Source organism: Lucilia sericata, unplaced genomic scaffold, assembly GCF_015586225.1.
Source record: "Lucilia sericata isolate MDLA Ls3-8-SP2 unplaced genomic scaffold, ASM1558622v1 Contig002820F_arrow, whole genome shotgun sequence".
Classification (NCBI taxonomy): Eukaryota; Metazoa; Arthropoda; class Insecta; order Diptera; family Calliphoridae; genus Lucilia; species Lucilia sericata.
The window spans coordinates 21,022-36,536 of NW_023996516.1; positions in this window are offsets into that span (position 1 = coordinate 21,022).

Consider the following 15,515-nt stretch of genomic DNA (forward strand, 5'->3'; position numbering starts at 1 on the left):
CATTGACAAGCAAGAGGGCAATATTCGAATATACAGGATTTTATTTTCCTACTATCAATAAAGCAAGTGTAATCGACCAGGTTGGGAAGAAGCCTATGGAAACCTTTATCATTAAGAGACCAAACTCCCAAATTTTATAAAATGATCTACTTTCAAGTCAGTTTCAGTTCAGAATCAGATCAGTTCTAGTTTAGTTCTAGTTCAGTTCTAGTTAAGTTCTTGTTCAGTTCTAGTTAAGTTCTAGTTCAGTTCCAGTTCAGTTCTAGTTCAGTTCTAGTTCAGTTCTAGTTCAGTTCTAGTTCAGTTCTAGTTAAGTTCCAGTTAAGTTCTAGTTAAGTTCTAGTTCAGTTCTATTTCAGTTCTAGTTCAGTTCTAGTTAAGTCCAAGTTCAGTTCTAGTTCAACCCTAGTTTAGTTCTAGTTCAGTTCTAGTTAAGTCCTAGTTCAATTCCAGTTTACTTCTAGTTCAGTTCTAGTTCTGTTCTAGTTCAGTTCTAGTTCTAGTTCAGTTCTAGTTCAGTTTCTAGTTCAGTTCTAGTTCAGTTCTAGTTCAGTTCTAGTCTTCAGTTCTAGTTCAGTTCTAGTTCAGTTCTAGTTCAGTTCTAGTTCAGTTCTAGTTCAGTTCTAGTTCAGTTCTAGTTCAGTTCTAGTTCAGTTCTAGTTCAGTTCTAGTTCAGTTCTAGTTCAGTTCTAGTTCAGTTCTAGTTCAGTTTAGTCAGTTCTAGTTCAGTTCTAGTAGTTCAGTTCTAGTTCAGTTCTAGTTCAGTTCTAGTTCAGTTCTAGTTCAGTTCTAGTTCAGTACTAGTTAATTTTTAGTTAAGTTTCTGAACCAAGTATAGGTTAGGCTGAAGTCTGAGTGGCGCTAGAAGCGATGCGAAGCTTTGTGCTCCAAACTTTTGCATGTGTTTTCTCGCATCAAGCTTCACTTTCACTCTGACATGACACATAGGAAAACACAAGGAAAGGTTGCTTGTAGCGCCCACTCTGTAGTCAGCCTTAGTGGTTTTTAAGATAATAAATATTTTTGTATTATATTGTATTTTGTATTTTAGAAAGTAAGTTACACTTTCTAACATATTGGATCATTTTATGACATTAAATGTAGAATATTTTATTAATGTAATTCGAGTTCTTGTAAAACTATTTCCGTATTTCATGTTTCCTACAAATTTATTTTAATTTTTAAAATTTGTGATATTTACGTAGTCAAAAGTGTCGTAACGTTCACCAGTATTGCTTGAACATGTGTAACGTATTAAGACAAACTGACAAATTTATTTAATTTTTTTGGTTGTCTGAAATAAAATGAATAAGTGTTTAACCACAAAATAAATACCTAACAGATTTTTTTGGCACATAATTTTCTATAAAATAAATATAAACATACACAGGGATACTTAAATTTAAAGATATCTGACAAAAAATATATTGAGATATTAAAAAAATTATAACCCAGCAAAGAAAATTAAGGTATTAAGTATTGGACTAGTAAAAAACGACAGCTTTCCTTCTTTAACCATAAAGAACTGGGTTATTCACTCTTATCCACTTGAGGTAAGCTTTTTGTGTGATTTTTCTGTTTTTTTTTTTTAGGTTCACAGATATTTACACAGCCAGAACATACTTAAGTATTATTTATTTTATTTATTAATATATTTGTCTTAAATCTAGACAAATCGTGTGTGTTTGTGTTGTTTTTATTTTTGTGTAAAATACCAAAAATAAATTCACTTACTCATCTTTTACTACAAAAAAAAAAAAAAAACAAAAAGAATTTCCCCCCAAATAGCAACCAAAATGTGGGATGACACATTTTTGGTAATTGTCTACAAATAATACCGGGACATATGTTTTGAATTAAATTAAACAACTAAAAATAAATATAGAAAACTAATTGTTTAAGGAATTTCAAGGCATACGTGTTTTTCACTAATCGGAATAATTTTTTCGATTGAAGTAATTTCACCTTAAATTTAATATTCGATAAAAATTAAACATTTATCGATAAATTTAAGTTTCAATAAAATAAACATTAATCTATGCAGAGATGAAAATATTTTCAAGATTCCAAAGTTTGCACCGAAGAAAGATAAATAATAAAAATAATGCTTAATGAAATGAATAAACAATAAATTCATACACTTATGCAAAAGTTTATATGTAATAAAATATTGAATTGAATAAACATGGTAACGCATTTTGAATATTAATTACTTTTAATTAATAATATACACACAGACAGAATAAGAACTGCAAATACTCACACACACATGCAAATGAATACAAATTGAAGTATATATATATGTGTTTTACTTTTTAGGATGCTCATATTTTGTAAGGATCTAATTTTATAAGTTTTAATTTCTAATTTTGTTCTAATATTAATTTCATAAGCCCTCCTAATTTCTTGTCCTTTTAAAATGTGAGAAAGTGTTGAAATTGTTAGACAGTGTGTGTGGGATTCCCTGGGTTTTAATTATTATTCAAGAGATAATTGTGTTAAAACGCACCACAGTGGTATAGGAAAAAAAAAAGAGGGAAATAATTCGGTAACTTCTAAACGGTTAATCCGATTTTAATGAAATTTGGTGTGCACAAAGAGGAGGTGTTGTCGAGTTTAGGTTTTGAATTTGGACCTTATAGGCCAACCAGGGGCCCGGCGGGGGGTCCTCAAATTAGGACACCTCGGCTATGTTAAATTTTTAAAACGATCCTATTTCTTCATTTGAGTTCCGATTTAAAAAAAAATTTCGTATATAGAATCTCCTCATCGAGCACTATAAAAAATGTCGTCGTAGCAGTAAATTATCTCTTATAGTTTAGGAGATATTCGCATTTGAATATTAAAATTTTAAAATTTTTACCGTCCTTACTTTAGTTTTTTTGATAATAGCAGGTCCAAATATTTCCGATTTTCGCCATTTTTTTTTATTTGCTTAACAACAAGTTTATATACCAAGCAGTGAAAGAATTATGTAAAAATCATGACTGAGTCCAAAGTTATAGGCATTTAAATTTAAAAAATTAAAAAAAGGCGATTTTTTGTCATTTTTTTGGGAAAAAAGTATCTTTTTCTTTTTAAGTTATCTAAAAAGTTTCTAAGAAGATGTATATAGAATTTATACTTTTTGGAAAGCTGACTTTACATAAAATACGATAAATGAAACAAAACCTAAAAATTTTTGATACCGAGGGGACCAGGTCCATCCAAAAAAACCCTATTTTTTATGGAAAATTAAATTTTGAGCAAAAATTCTCAAATCGCATAGTCGATATCAAATTATAGTGACCTGTTTTATATGACCCAATAAGTTCTTAATCATTTTGTAACGGGTTTCGATAACCCCGCCCCTGGTATGGATATAATAGGCAAAAAACCAAAAAATCCCATTTTTGGGATTTTTTAAAACTTTTTTGGTAATTCCGGGATTTCTAATAAGAAAATTCGAAATTTTTATTTAATTTTGGATTTTGAGTAAAAAAATCTACCTAACTGTAAAATTTCATCAAAAAATATTCATAAATAAAATTTTATTGCAATTTGAAAAATTTGTATCTTCGCAAAAACTGAATAAAAAACATTTTTTAATTTTTTTTAAAAAAAGTATTCCGCGAATTTTTTAATTTTCAAAAATTATATACAGTTTTGAAAAATAGACAAAATTACCTTTCCATTGATATATAACATGCCTACCTAATGTTTTTTAAGTGACAAATTAATTAGGGAAAACTCAACATCTTTTAGAAAATTTACCTAGCACTATTATTTTCATCCATATATGTAACAAATTTAAGAGTTAACCTTATGGATGAAAATAATAGTGCTAGGCAAATTTTCTAAAAGATGTTGAGTTTTCCCTAATTAATTTGTCACTTAAAAAACATTAGGTAGGCATGTTATATATCAATGGAAAGGTAATTTTGTCTATTTTTCAAAACTGTATATAATTTTTGAAAATTAAAAAATTCGCGGAATACTTTTTTTAAAAAAAAATTAAAAAATGTTTTTATTCAGTTTTTGCGAAGATACAAATTTTTCAAATTGCAATAAAAATTTTATTTATGAATATTTTTTGATGAAATTTTACAGTTAGGTAGATTTTTTTACTCAAAATCCAAAATTAAATAAAAATTTCGAATTTTCTTATTAGAAATCCCGGAATTCCCAAAAAAGTTTTAAAAAATCCCAAAAATGGGATTTTTTGGTTTTTTGCCTATTATATCCATACCAGGGGCGGGGTTATCGAAACCCGTTACAAAATGATTAAGAACTTATTGGGTCATATAAAACAGGTCACTATAATTTGATATCGACTATGCGATTTGAGAATTTTTGCTCAAAATTTAATTTTCCATAAAAAATAGGGTTTTTTTGGATGGACCTGGTCCCCTCGGTATCAAAAATTTTTAGGTTTTGTTTCATTTATCGTATTTTATGTAAAGTCAGCTTTCCAAAAAGTATAAATTCTATATACATCTTCTTAGAAACTTTTTAGATAACTTAAAAAGAAAAAGATACTTTTTTCCCAAAAAAATGACAAAAAATCGCCTTTTTTTAATTTTTTAAATTTAAATGCCTATAACTTTGGACTCAGTCATGATTTTTACATAATTCTTTCACTGCTTGGTATATAAACTTGTTGTTAAGCAAATAAAAAAAAATGGCGAAAATCGGAAATATTTGGACCTGCTATTATCAAAAAAACTAAAGTAAGGACGGTAAAAATTTTAAAATTTTAATATTCAAATGCGAATATCTCCTAAACTATAAGAGATAATTTACTGCTACGACGACATTTTTTATAGTGCTCGATGAGGAGATTCTATATATGAAATTTTTTTTAAATCGGAACTCAAATGAAGAAATAGGATCGTTTTAAAAATTTAACATAGCCGAGGTGTCCTAATTTGAGGACCCCCCGCCGGGCCCCTGGTTGGCCTATAAGGTCCAAATTCAAAACCTAAACTCGACAACACCTCCTCTTTGTGCATACCAAATTTCATTAAAATCGGATTAACCGTTTAGAAGTTACCGAATTATTTCCCTCTTTTTTTTTTCCTATACCACTGTGCGCACTTAATACTTAATACCCAAGTCGTTTATTATGCGTATACGTAATATAAATAAATATTAATAATACGTCTGCTGCATCCTTACAAGTGCTTTCAGCTTGTTATTTGATTAAACAGTGTGTATGATTAATATTGCAAATGATTCTTGCTAAACCATTAAATAATTATTAACAACTTTTGACATTTGCCTATTCAAAAGAGAGTTTTTTATTGCTTTATTGTTTTGACTTTATGCAGGCCTAAAAGTATGCTGTTAGTGTGTTAAATATTAAAGCAATTTAATGATTTTCTTTTTTTATTGCTATTATTTTTTTTCCTTTTTATAGCTTTAAAAATAGTTTTTTGTATCCGTTTTTGTGTTCATTTTATTAAAACATTGACGAAGTTTTATTTATGGCATTTTCTTTTTATAATTCCATATCCGTTTCCTGTTTTCAAATTGGTCAGTTTCTTAATAAAGTTGTATTAGTTTTTTGCTGACAGTAGCATGTTTAAATTATAACTAAGATTTTGTACTTTTTGTGAAATAAAACATAGTCTTGACAACAAAAAAGTCTATAATCTTGATTATAGACCAGTCTATTTATATATATAGATCAGTCTATAGTCATGACTACAGATCAGCTTTGACTCAATTTATAGTCTTGACTATAGTTCAATCTATAGTCTTGACTTAAGATCAGTCTATTGTCTTAACTGTAGATTAGTCTATACTCCTGACTATAGATTAGTCTATAGTCTTGACTATAGATCAGTCCATAGTCTTGACTATAGTTCAGTCTATAGTCTCGACTATAGATCAGTCAATAGTCTTGACTATAGATCAGTCAATAGTCTTGACTATAGATCAGTCAATAGTCTCGACTATAGATCAGTCTATGGTCTTGACTATAGTGCAGTCTATAGTCTTGAGTATAGATCAGTCTATAGTCTTGACTATAGATAAATCTATAGTCTTGACTATAGATAAGTCTATAGTCCTTACTATAGATCTGTCTATGGTCTTAACTATAGATCAGTCCATAGTCTAGACTATGGATCATTCTACAGTCTTGACTATAGATTAGTCCTTAGTCTTGAATATGTACCATTCTGTAGTTTCGGTTATAGATCAGTATATAGTCTTGACTATAGATCAGTCTATACTCTTGATTACAGATCAGTCTATAGTTTTGACTATAGATCAGTCTATAGTCTTGACTATAGATCAGTCTATAGTTTCGACTATAGTTCAGTCTATAGTCCTGAATATAGATCAGTCTATAGTCTCGACTATAGATCAGTCTATAGAGTGATCCATAGTTCGGAATAAAGAGCAGTCTACAGTGTTGACTACATATTTGTCTAAAGTATTGACTACAGATCTGTCTACAGTCTTGACTACAGATCAGTCTATATTCTTGACTCTAGATCAATCTATAGTCTTGTCTATAGATCAATGTGTATTCTTGACTACCGACTTAGCTTATAATCTTGCCTATAGACCAGTCTATAGTCTTATCTATAGATCAGTTATCTATCTGATAAAAGACTAATTACTCTGTACTAATAAATTTCTTAACTTTCAACTCAACTTTTGTAAAATATTTTAACCTAATTTTAAAAGTCAGAATAAATATTTACAAAAATTTATCTAGAACTTAATCATTACCTCAAATATGTCTTAGCAAAAGTTCAAATAAAATATTATCAATTTTTTTCTTTGGCGTTAGCCAAATGGTATAGAAATTCATATCATGTTTGTCCAGAACTTTTATTCAGGCAATTTCGTTCAAACGTATTTAACAAAAAAGAAACACATAAGAAACTAAATGATGATTGACATGCAAAATTAGTGTTTTATAAAATAATCGATGAGACTACAAAAATGTTCGATTTAATGAAAAGTAAATACAATAAACTATATAATGAAATTGAAGTGAAAACCTTAAAGGATAAATGACAAGTAGAAGCAAGAAATTGAATTAATTTAATAAAGTGTTTGTTTGGCTTCTAATAAATAAATAATTTAATTTAAATATGTATTTTTTTTAAGAAACAAATGACATGGTCCTTTGTCTTTAAAAATAACCTTATTGGAAAGACCTCTGCTATCAATCTTAAGTTTGTCAATTATCGGCTTTAAACATTACCATTTAAATCAGTTTATTATGGCTTTTAAATTGATTTTTTATGAGAAATTATTTTCTTGTTTTTTTTTTTTTACAAATAACATCATCGTTTTATATGTATGTATATACTAAGTGGAAATTTATTGAAAGTTAGTTTATTTCATTTTCTTACTTTATATTTGTTTTATGGCTTTTTGCTACTAGTGTCTTAACGTTTTAGTTAACGCCAACTCTCAGTGGTTATCCTTAAAGTATGCAAAGTTTTTGTAGTTTTAAGTAAATTTAGATTTTATGGCTTTTTTGCTCAACACCAGCAACCACTCACTGTTAATACTTTAATTCTTTAGTATATTACACATAGAGAAAATATACATATAAATGGATGGATACTCATCTATAGTAAATATTACTCTGTCCTCGTATTTTAGTTGCTCCAAAACATATTGTCTTAAATCATATTTTTTTTCTTAGTGTAGTTTTTATTGTATTTTTTTTTGTGTTTTACAGCAATAACAACTAATAAGTTTAAGTTTTTCTTTGTTAAAGTCATTGTTTGAAATGAAAACTTTTTATTTTATTTAAAAGAACTGCAGCAGGAATAAACTTGTAAGTTTTCCCCTGTTGTTTTTTACGTATTTTTCTAAAATAAAGTTTTCTAAGTTAAATTTAAATAAAAGAATATAGTGCAAGTTAAAACAATAGTTTTTTTACCATTTCACACATAAAACGGTAACTTAGTTAAAAGCAAATACTTAAGTTAAAAACTTGTCTCTTAAACTTAGCAAATTGCTAATGAATCTTGTTTTCTATTTAAATGATTTAATAAAACCAAAACTGTCTTTAAACTAAAAATTAAGACTCAATACATCAATAATTGACTCAAATATTAAGAAACTTTTTTGCTTTCCCCCCTTAGTAGCCTCTTTTACAAGTTTATTTTAAAAATTTTCAGAAAATTTATAGCCATTTGGCAGACGTGCCTGTAAATAAAATAATCATATTTTGTAACCCAAAATAATTTACAAGGCATAAAACTTTACTTACACAGAAAACAGGTGTTAAAATGTCTATAATTTCTAATAAAAGACTCACCTGTAAAGAAAAAAGAAAATAAAATTATTTTAGTTAAATGTCATAAGTTTTATACAGATTTCAAATAAAAATATTTTGTGCCATTTGAAATAAACATAACATATTTTCCTTTTATATATTATTTTCCATATAAATTCTTGTTTATAGAATAATTTATTGTTGTTCAATTTGTGTTTTTTCTTTTAAAATGTATTTTGTGTTATGTTTGTTTATATGTATGTGTTTTTTCTTTTGTAAATTATCGATTAATTTGTTGGAGGTATTTTTAGATTTATACTTCTGTCTGCCTGCATCATATGTTGACGGGAAAGTGTTTGAATTTTTTCTCTAGATTATGCTTATTTGAACCCTTCATCTCTTGTTAAGGGTAAAAATAGATTTTAAATTTGATACATATTTAAATTGAGTACTTGTTTAAAGTGTGCTACAGTAAAGCTAATGTTTCTGGGTATGGTGAGTTTGTTATAAGGGTTGAAACACATGTCTCTGTTTGGTTTTAAACTAGTCACAGACGTAGTCTAGTCATAGTCTAGTTATAGTCTAGTTATAGTCTAGTTATAGTCTAGTTATAGTCTAGTTATAGTCTAGTTATAGTCTAGTTATAGTCTAGTTATAATCTAGACCCAGTCTAGTCATAGTCTAGCCATAGTTTAGTCATAGTCTAGTCATAGTCTAGTCATAGTCTAGTCATAGTCTAGTCATAGTCTAGTCATAGTCTAGTCATAGTCTAGTCATAGTCTAGTCATAGTCTAGTCATAGTCTAGTCATAGTCTAGTCATAGTCTAGTCATAGTCTAGTCATAGTCTAGTCATAGTCTAGTCATAGTCTAGTCATAGTCTAGTCATAGTCTAGTCATAGTCTAGTCATAGTCTAGTCATAGTCTAGTCATAGTCTAGTCATAGTCTAGTCATAGTCTAGTCATAGTCTAGTCATAGTCTAGTCATAGTCTAGTCATAGTCTAGTCATAGTCTAGTCATAGTCTAGTCATAGTCTAGTCATAGTCTAGTCATAGTCTAGTCATAGTCTAGTCATAGTCTAGTCATAGTCTAGTCATAGTCTAGTCATAGTCTAGTCATAGTCTAGTCATAGTCTAGTCATAGTCTAGTCATAGTCTAGTCATAGTCTAGTCATAGTCTAGTCTATAGTCTAGTCTATAGTCTAGTCTATAGTCTAGTCTATAGTCTAGTCTATAGTCTAGTCTATAGTCTAGTCTATAGTCTAGTCTATAGTCTAGTCTATAGTCTAGTCTATAGTCTAGTCTATAGTCTAGTCTATAGTCTAGTCTATAGTCTAGTCTATAGTCTAGTCTATAGTCTAGTCTATAGTCTAGTCTATAGTCTAGTCTATAGTCTAGTCTATAGTCTAGTCTATAGTCTAGTCTATAGTCTAGTCTATAGTCTAGTCTATAGTCTAGTCTATAGTCTAGTCTATAGTCTAGTCTATAGTCTAGTCTATAGTCTAGTCTATAGTCTAGTCTATAGTCTAGTCTATAGTCTAGTCTATAGTCTAGTCTATAGTCTAGTCTATAGTCTAGTCTATAGTCTAGTCTATAGTCTAGTCTATAGTCTAGTCTATAGTCTAGTCTATAGTCTAGTCTATAGTCTAGTCTATAGTCTAGTCTATAGTCTAGTCTATAGTCTAGTCTATAGTCTAGTCTATAGTCTAGTCTATCTAGTCTATAGTCTAGTCTATAGTCTAGTCTATAGTCTAGTCTATAGTCTAGTCTATAGTCTAGTCTATAGTCTAGTCTATAGTCTAGTCTATAGTCTAGTCTATAGTCTAGTCTATAGTCTAGTCTATAGTCTAGTCTATAGTCTAGTCTATAGTCTAGTCTATAGTCTAGTCTATAGTCTAGTCTATAGTCTAGTCTATAGTCTAGTCTATAGTCTAGTCTATAGTCTAGTCTATAGTCTAGTCTATAGTCTAGTCTATAGTCTAGTCTATAGTCTAGTCTATAGTCTAGTCTATAGTCTAGTCTATAGTCTAGTCTATAGTCTAGTCTATAGTCTAGTCTATAGTCTAGTCTATAGTCTAGTCTATAGTCTAGTCTATAGTCTAGTCTATAGTCTAGTCTATAGTCTAGTCTATAGTCTAGTCTATAGTCTAGTCTATAGTCTAGTCTATAGTCTAGTCTATAGTCTAGTCTAGTCTAGTCTATAGTCTAGTCTATAGTCTAGTCTATAGTCTAGTCTATAGTCTAGTCTATAGTCTAGTCTATAGTCTAGTCTATAGTCTAGTCTATAGTCTAGTCTATAGTCTAGTCTATAGTCTAGTCTATAGTCTAGTCTATAGTCTAGTCTATAGTCTAGTCTATAGTCTAGTCTATAGTCTAGTCTATAGTCTAGTCTATAGTCTAGTCTATAGTCTAGTCTATAGTCTAGTCTATAGTCTAGTCTATAGTCTAGTCTATAGTCTAGTCTATAGTAGTCTAGTCTAGTCTTTAGTCTAGTCTATAGTCTAGTCTATAGTCTAGTCTATAGTCTAGTCTATAGTCTAGTCTATAGTCTAGTCTATAGTCTAGTCTATAGTCTAGTCTAGTCTAGTCTATAGTTTAGTCTATATATAGTCTAGTCTTTTAGTCAATGTTAAGGCCTTTATTAAAAAAACCTACACTAAATCCATTTTTTAATCATGTACTTTTAAGAGAACATGTTATTGGAAAGCAAAGAGATTATTTAAATGACAAAATTGTTGTTGTTAACTATTTTAAAACATTTTTTATTATTCAACAGTTCAATGCATTTATAAAATGATTTTATTTTTAAATTCAATAAAGTACCACAGGATTTTAGTTTCTAGTTAAATTGACACGAAAATGCAATTTTGTTATTTTTTTAATTGATACTTTATAATTTGATTTTAGATTTTATGCATTGGATTAAAAACCCGGTGGGAATTTTCAAACGACCACTATGTTAATTTAGGAGAAAATACCACAAATTTTGAAAAATATTCAAGCTCTGGTTAAATTGTCACGATTTTCCCAGCTGAGCTTTGATCTAACGTGAGCTAATTATAGAAATGATGTATGTTTTTCAATATGGTCTATTGTGCTGAATTTTCTATAAGGCATATAAATATGTATGTTTTATATTTATTGGATATTTTGTATATTTTTCCTACAATCTGGAGCAGTGAATTATGATTTATTTTTAATTTAAATTGTATTTATAGTTTTCTATAAAATTGTCGAAATAGGTTAAATAAACATTAAATAAATTTTATTTTAAAACACAAACAGAAAAAACCTTAACAAGACACTTCCCACAACCAAATTAAGACAAGATTTTCCATTTTTCAAGTAGTTTATTCCTTTAAGTTAAATATATTTTATTCCTTTATAAAACTTATTTTTTCCAAAGAAATTTAAATAATACTTAATAGACTTTCACAAACCTGACTGCATTTAACATCAAATAATCTCTCTGATGTTCTATTTTGCCCGTCCATCTTTACTCAATAAATAAATCAATATCATCATAAAGATAAAATATTTATAAATATTTTATAATTTAAGTAATTTTTCCCATTCAATGCCCTTTAAAACACTCCCAAGTAAAAAGCATTGATTTTTATTACAACTTATTTTTACGTTTCAACTTTATATTTATACTCCACAAAAATTGAATGCTCCTGGTAATTTGTTTTTCCTTTTTTCGTTTGTTTGTGTTCATGCTGGTTTTAATACAAGTGTATGTATGCAATAAAAAATTTAATGGAAATTTCTGCAAGGAGACCTAATTTTTGAAAGCCAATAAATTGTAACTATGTATGCATGTATGTGTGTATGTATATGGATGAGTATTATGCCCGCCCGTCCACTTAAAGAAGCGTTGGTGCAGAAATGAAAATAATTTTATTTCATATATTTAATGTTCGTTCGAGAAAAAAAAAAAACAAGAAGTTGAAATAAATTGTAGAAACATTTATTTTACATTTTTTATATGCATACATATAATATTTAAGGATTAAAACGAAAATTTGCTCTCTTACTTTTCCTATGAATGTATACAAATGTAATACATATAAATATTTATCCAACAAAAACTTTCATTCCCTAATAAGGGGTTAAAGTGATTAAATTTACTTACACAATAGAGTTTTAAGTCATCACTTTAATAAGGTGATGTCATTGGAGGCAACACTAACGCTTACAAGTAATTAGAAAGGTTAGTTAATATAAATCGCACGAGATAATATGTTTACATCATGGAAAAGATGACTAATGTTATTTTACTGTTCCTATGTAATTAGCACGTATTGAAAAATGGTTAGTATATAAGTGGCTAAAATTGAAAGTCATAACCAAGTTTTTGCTGGGTAGACATATAAATATGTAGAGCTAGTTATGCCTGGGTAAACTTTAATATTCATATTTTCGTACAAAAATACTCAAAATTAGGAGTGTTCATGAAAGACTAAGACTAGACTATAGACTAGACTATAGACTAGACTATAGACTAGACTATAGACTAGACTATAGACTAGACTATAGACTAGACTATAGACTAGACTATAGACTAGACTATAGACTAGACTATAGACTAGACTATAGACTAGACTATAGACTAGACTATAGACTAGACTATAGACTAGACTATAGACTAGACTATAGACTAGACTATAGACTAGACTATAGACTAGACTATAGACTAGACTATAGACTAGACTATAGACTAGACTATAGACTAGACTATAGACTAGACTATAGACTAGACTATAGACTAGACTATAGACTAGACTATAGCTACTAGACTAGACTATAGACTAGACTATAGACTAGACTATAGACTAGACTATAGACTAGACTATAGACTAGACTATAGACTAGACTATAGACTAGACTATAGACTAGACTATAGACTAGACTATAGACTAGACTATAGACTAGACTATAGACTAGACTATAGACTAGACTATAGACTAGACTATAGACTAGACTATAGACTAGACTATAGACTAGACTATAGACTAGACTATAGACTAGACTATAGACTAGACTATAGACTAGACTATAGACTAGACTATAGACTAGACTATAGACTAGACTATAGACTAGACTATAGACTAGACTATAGACTAGACTATAGACTAGACTATAGACTAGACTATAGACTAGACTATAGACTAGACTATAGACTAGACTATAGACTAGACTATAGACTAGACTATAGACTAGACTATAGACTAGACTATAGACTAGACTATAGACTAGACTATAGACTAGACTATAGACTAGACTATAGACTAGACTATAGACTAGACTATAGACTAGACTATAGACTAGACTATAGACTAGACTATAGACTAGACTATAGACTAGACTATGACTAGACTATGACTAGACTATGACTAGACTATGACTAGACTATGACTAGACTATGACTAGACTATGACTAGACTATGACTAGACTATGACTAGACTATGACTACTATACTAGACTAGACTAGACTATGACTAGACTATGACTAGACTATGACTAGAAATGACTAGACTATGACTAGACTATGACTAGACTATGACTAGACTATGACTAGACTATGACTAGACTATACTAGACTATGACTATACTATTAGACTATGACTAGACTATGACTAGACTATGACTAGACTATGACTAGACTATGACTGACATGACTAGACTATGACTAGACTATGACTAGACCTAGACTAGAAACTATGACTAGACTATGACTAGACTATGACTAGACTATACTAGACATGACTAGACTATGACTAGACTATGACTAGACATAGACTATACTTAGACTATGACTAGACTATGACTAGACTATGACTAGAACAAAAATACATGAATACGGGGTCAAACTTTGATCTTTATTAGATCTATTGTTACCTTTTATTGACTCTTTAAAAACGGGCCATCCTAAGATTGGTATTTACCCATGGTATGTGTAGAACATACTTCATTCCATATGATTATTCAATTTTAACCATTTTCATATTTATTTTTAAAACATACCATTTTTAGCAATTTTTAAAAAAGACCCAAAAAAAAGAAATGAACACACAAAATTACCAAAGACAATTCAGCCAATAGCAATACAATACACTCAGAAAAAAAGGCCGTTTATAATATTTAGCTAATAGTTTAAATGAAAAATGAAATGATTATTAGTGAACAAATATTTTGCTTTAATATTATTTCAGTGTATAACTTAACATACATCATCTGATTTGAAATGTATGAAACGTTGGGACCTGTAGGTTTTACATAACTACAAACACATGTATGTATATTATATGTGTGTGGGGGGTCCATAAAATATATGTATGTATGTATGTGTTTGTGTGTTTGTCCTTTTATTTTATTTGTAAATTTTTGTTGTACGCTGTAATGTGTCTATTTTCATACATGACTAAAATTGTCTTTCTGGCGTTATAAATTTTATCAACAGCCTACCAGTTATTTTGCTTGCCATTCGACAAACGTTTACTTTACGGCTGTGTCACGAGAATAGTCCTAGTTATTGAGAGTCATAATTAAAATAAACACATTTTCATAGATGCACAAATCATGATAGTTTTTAATACGGAAATCTTAATAAAAATGAATTGTATTCACATGTGTTTTAAGAATAAATCACTTTGTTATTTATTTTAAGAATTTGCCTTAAGTACTTAAATGTCAAATAGTTATTTTAATTTCTACATTTTATACACACGTTACAATAGATGAAAAGTGCCGAAATTTGTTGAGATTGTTAGTGGTGTACTATGTAAAAATGACACAAAATTATTGCATTTAAAGTTATTATCAGATAGTGGATACTTCGTTAGCTATACGTTGATAGTTTTAGTTAGGATTGACTATTTTAGAAATCTATTTAGGTTTGAAGTAAACAGCTGAATATGCTATATGTAACTTTTATTATATAAAAGATTGTCAAAGTTGTCGGCTGAAATCATGGATGGAAAAAAATTATAAATGGAATTTCGATTTTTTTTTTTGAAAAAAATAATTAAATTAAAATTTAAAAAAATATGTATTATATGTCTATAGTCTAGTCTATAGTCTAGTCTATAGTCTAGTCTATAGTCTAGTCTATAGTCTAGTCTATAGTCTAGTCTATAGTCTAGTCTATAGTCTAGACTATAGACTAGACTATAGACTAGACTATAGACTAGACTATAGACTAGACTATAGACTAGACTATAGACTAGACTATAGACTAGACTATAGACTAGACTATAGACTAGACTATAGACTAGACTATA